Genomic DNA, 5,511 nt, shown 5'->3' on the forward strand with positions numbered 1-5,511 from the left:
AGTGTGGGTTGATCATACCAGTAAATTCCAGGGACTCCATATTACCTCTAGGATCAAATACAAACTCTTTTATTTGTCATTTATAACTAGTCCCATCTTATCTTTTCTATCTTATTAATATGTACAACTCCATGCCATGCACTTAACTATCCAACTAATCTTGCCTTCTCGGTGTTCCTCTTGCTTGAAACTCTGTTAACTATTTATTTAAGTGCCTTTTCCCCATACCTGAAATGCATTCTTTCTTCATATATGCTTGTTGTAATTCCTATTTTCTTTCAAGCTCAGTTCAAATACTACCTTTTCCACAAAGTCTTTCCTCTTTACACTCAAGTTATTTTATACTGCTCTTCAAAGTTTTTGGTTTTTTTGCATGAATTGTGGATATGGTGGTTAGGGGTGTGTGTGTGTGTGTGTGTGTGTGTGTGTGTGCACATGTACAGACCATTGGCATGTGTATTGCTTCCCCCATTACAATGTAAGCTTCTTGAGGGCTGGCTTTTTTGTATACATCTCCAGCACCCAGCACAGTACCTGGTACATAGCAAACAAATATTTAATACTTACTATTCATTATTGATGGAATGAATGTAGCTGCTATTTCCAATAAAGAATGTAGAGAAAATAGGGAGGCAATGTGAGATAGCAGAAAGAGTACTTAAATAAAAGGCCCCTATGAGTATCAACATGTTCATAGAAGGATTTTTTGCGCTACCATTAATTGAGAAAAGCTTAAAATAACATGGCATACGAATGTTATAGAATAGCAATGTGGTATGAGAAAGAATGAATTATAAAAATTATAAGAGGTATTTTCTAGATTATTTTTAAGTAACTTTCAAGTTATATATCTTATGAACTTGGGTTCCAAGGTGCAACTCACAACTGCTTTTCTTTTATGTCATAAATAAATGCTTGTTAGGTCATCTACAGTGACATTGTGAGCAAAACAAGTATTTGTGGGTTAGCCTGTGGATTTGATCATAGTGCTTAACATCTCTTCAAAAAGAAAATACATTTATAGTTTAAAACAACTGACTTAAAAAATGAATATTTTGAAAAAGCCGATGATTTTATTTATTTATTTTTGCTGAGGCAATTGGTGTTAAGTGATTTGCCCAGGGTCACACAGCTAGGAAGTACTGTCTGAAGCTACATTTGAATTCAGGTCCTCCTGACTTCAGGGCTGGTGCTCTTTCCACTGCACCAACTAGCTGCCCCTAAGCCTATTATTTAGATGGGGACTGTTTGTATTAGAATGTTTCTCTCCCAAATAAACATCAACAAATTTTCAGTCTTGGACTTTAATTTTTGAAGTTACTTTGATACCTTGGAGAAAAAAGGTCAGGGAAACAGCCTAACAGATGCAAACATGTAAGTCTTTTGGAAAAATAAGAAAATTATAATATTTAGTTCAGGGGTACAACTCATTGGTGCTTCATATCAAGTTGTCAGAATAATTTTTCTTATTGTCACATTCCCTTCTGATATGCTTATTCCACATCATCCTAAACGCAAGGAACTCCTTGACTTTTGGGGGCTCAAAGACCCAGAAGACTGTATAAAAGTTTTATCAGCCAGCTGCACAAAGCTAAGTACAAACAATAGCTTTTGATCAGAAATGCCTGAATGCTTCTTACTGGGGACTATTTAAAACACACAAACACACATATACACACACACACACACACACACTTTTAAATTATCAGATTTTTTTTTTTTTTTTTACTATAAGGGATCTTTGGTTAAATGGAATTTTAGGTTGATCCTTTGCCACTTTTGTTCCCTAAAGCCATCTGTATACTTTTAATAAACAGCTTCATATGGTCCCTTTGGTCAACCAGTCAAGCTGCAAGTGTGCCAAAGAGTCCATAAATTAAATATTGAACTTAGATCTGGAAAGGAACTTAGATATTAACTAGTTACATAATCACGCAGCCATCATAGATTTAGAGTTTAAAGTCAAATAAACCCCTTACTATGTAGAGAAGGAAACTTTATGCAGAAGTTAAGTGATTTGCTCAGAGTCACCCTGGTAGTAAGTTGAAGATCTAGGTTCAGAAATCTAGCTCTTCTGACTCCAACAGTCAACTGACTGTTGTTTGTACTTAGCTTTGTGCAGCTGGTTGATAAAACTTTTATGCAGTCTTCTAGGTCTTTGAGCCCCCAAAAGTCAAGGAGTTCCTTGCGTTTAGGATGATGTGGAATAAGCATATCAGAAGGTAATTATAAGGAAAGTTATAATAACTAATATATTAACATCATTTCAAGGTTTGCAAAGCACTTTACATATGTATCTCACTTGATCTAGTCTTTGTGTAGGCTAGGAATGAGAAAATATAAAACTCCCTATACACATACAAGAAAAATACTTCATATCTTCATATCTTTTACATCACCTAATTCAAGTCCCATATTTTAAAGATAAAAACACTGATGTTCAGAGAGGTTGAGTCTGTCCAAGAACAGAAAATTAGTGGTAGAATTAGGTATAGAACTCAGGATTCCTGATTTTCCTATCTTTCTAAAATATCAGAATAACTGAATGGCTTATCTATCCTGCCATTATACAATGAGAGATGAGGTATTAACGGAAAGGTCCCTGCAAGTAAAGAAACTACTAGTCAATTGTGCATGAATGGATACCAAAAAGAAATCAGGCAGCCCAAAGCAGCAATCTATGAAATTTTCTTTTGATTGGGTGGGGTAGGAGAATGGTAGCCTCTATATGTTTAAGAGAAGAGCTCCGGAACTCCACAGACTATTCACTAGATTCGCCTTAATCAATTGATAGAAAAATAGAATACATGTTTATAGTTATCCCTTCCACATTAAAAGTTTTAAGGGTGGGGTCCCCCATGATCTGGAAAATCCATGTAAAAATTTTTGACCCTCCCTTAGTACCATAGAAGAAATCTGAATTATGATATTAAAAGATAATATATATTGGTGATATGTAATATACATGTATTTTAGCATTTCTAAACTTTTTCTAAGTCATCTACAGCTTTCTAAAACTGCTCTAAAATCCCCATTTAATTTCTTATGCTGACCCTCAAGATATTTTTGATATGGTTTTTCATGATGGGGAGAGTCAAGATGTGGAAGGAATAACTATTTTTCTTTGGCATTCAGATCCTTACATTCTTTGCTCTATTGCCTCACTCTTAATAGTGTCCATTTTCAGTTACTGGCATATAGAATTATCAGAGATCACTTATTTTTGTCAGAAACAACCCAACTGGTATATTTGCTTTTCCTCAGACTCTGAATTCCATTTCCTGTCTTTAATACCTATGCACAGGCTGCCCTCTATGCCTAGAAATCCCTTCCTCCTCAATTCTGCCGCTTAGAATCCAGCTTCATTCTTGATTCTCACTTCATGAGATGGCATAGTAAAAGAATGCATTAAGATTTAGAATAAGGAAAAAATAAGAAAACTTAGGTTAAAATCCAGGTTCATCAATGCTGAGCTATAGCAAGGTTAAAGCAAATTGGGCATTTTCAGTAAGTCCAATACCAGTAAGGTCAAACCTCTGAGTAGAATGTCCAGGCTCCCTAAGGAGAGGCAAACTGGCCCATGTCTGAAAAATGGAATGGGTTAGAGTTGCTGATCATTATTTTGTTCTGGCCCATCAGCTGAATAAAGGGAAGGAAAATAAGGAAACTGAAAACAAATGACAATTGTACCAAAATCACTGGTGGACAGTTTAGCTAGGATGAGAACCAACATGATACAATGACTACAGGGCCTTCCTCTATGACTGAATTATCCCTAACAAAATATTCCTTGGGCACAGGCCAGCCTTGCGACTGCAGAAGCCCCAGCAATAAAGCAGAGGAGCTTAACTCCGAACCTGGGTTTCCCCCTTCCCCAGGTAGCAGAAATCAGATATCCTCTCCTGCCCCTTCTCATCCCCTTAATGCTCCCCCTTTCCTCCCCACTCCCCACCTCCTGCTATCTTATTGCACAGCCCGGGCTTTGCAACAAGATGGTGTGATTGCTGGCCAGTAGATATAAGGTACTGAAATTAGAGGATGGACATTTAATCAACTCCTTGGGATCTCCTATCCAAACAGATGTGTACTTTCAAAGACTGATGGTACTATTTTGTGGGCATGTTAAACGTGGGACAAAGCCAGGCAAGAAGATCTTAGTGATGGGGATTGTAGACATCAATCCTCAGAGTTTCCACATCAGTTTGACAGGTGTGAACTCCAAAAACCCTCCTGCAGATGTGGCTTTTGAACAGAAATCATTATTTACAGATAAGTAACTGCTCAGAAATTCATGTATATCAGGAGAAAGAGATGAAGAACAATCAGCAGTTCCTTATTTTCCTTTCATCCCAGACCAACCATTTAGGATGGAAATTCTCTATGAACATCTATGATTTAGAGTATTTGTGGATGGACACCAGCCTTTTGATTTTTATCATTGAATGGAAACACTGTCCTCAATTGACATTATAAAGATCAATGAAGACCTTCAGATCACTACACTTGGCTGATCTGGGTGCCCAAATCATCATCCTTTTTCCATATAGGAGCAGATGTCATCCTGGATTGTGCTAAATAATAATGAGAATAATAATAATAATAATTTTTACTTCAGTACAGAGAAAAGTTTTATTTTGTGCAACCATTGTTTCTTCACTGAAGTAGATTCATATAGCACAGCCAGTAACATTTTAGTTAGGATACTTACATAGATGTAGGTTGTTCAACTTTGTTTTGCATAGCATAATACTGACACAATTTTTAAAGCTTAAAAAATATTCCTTGGGGAGCAGCTAAGTGGTACAATAGAGAGTGCCCCAAAGTCAGGAGGACCTGAGTTCAAATATGACCCCAAACACTTAACATTCCTAACTGTATGACCCAGGAAAGTCATTTAACTCCAATTGCCTCAGCAAATATGTGTGTGTGTGTGTGTGTGTGTGTTTGTGTGTGTGTGTGTGTATGTGTGTATAGTTTGAATAATAGATTCAATGGTTATATTTTATTCCATTTCCCTCTTTTAATTTGCAACTCAAAATTGTTTAAAATATTCTGCTGTAAGAAATGAAAACTTAAATTTTAGAACAGAAAAAGAAAATCATTACTTCCTGGACTTTCAGACATCTCTTTTTAATATGAACATTGGGAGTATTTACCACTTTCACTTCATACATCTTACCTTATATAGCTATTTTTAAAAAATACACATTTTCTTTCTGGGAAAAGCTTGGCTCCAGAGTCAGAAAATCTGGGTTCAAATCCTGTATCTGATTCTGTATGGCCTTATGCACATTACTTAATCTCACTGCACCTCAGTTTCCTCATTTGTAAATGATGAGATTAAAGTAGATAGACTCTGATGTCCATGACCATCTTAAAATTCTGTAATCCTAGGTCTATTGTTCTATTATTCTTTATATCACTTGGGCAGAAAATATGCTATTTTAAAAATTTTTATGCATAGTTTTAGTAAAAAGGGGTTCTGAAATCAGAGACCCTAGATTACAATAC

The 5,511-nt window shown here is 36.0% G+C and overlaps 1 pseudogene; it reads left to right on the forward strand.

Moving 5' to 3' along the window:
- The first annotated feature begins 3,992 nt into the window (after nt 1-3,992).
- On the forward strand, nt 3,993-4,511 carry LOC127564048 (galectin-related protein-like; annotated as a pseudogene).
- Nucleotides 4,512-5,511: the final 1,000 nt, after the last annotated feature.

This window comes from Antechinus flavipes, chromosome 5, assembly GCF_016432865.1.
Source record: "Antechinus flavipes isolate AdamAnt ecotype Samford, QLD, Australia chromosome 5, AdamAnt_v2, whole genome shotgun sequence".
NCBI classification, from domain to species: Eukaryota; Metazoa; Chordata; class Mammalia; order Dasyuromorphia; family Dasyuridae; genus Antechinus; species Antechinus flavipes.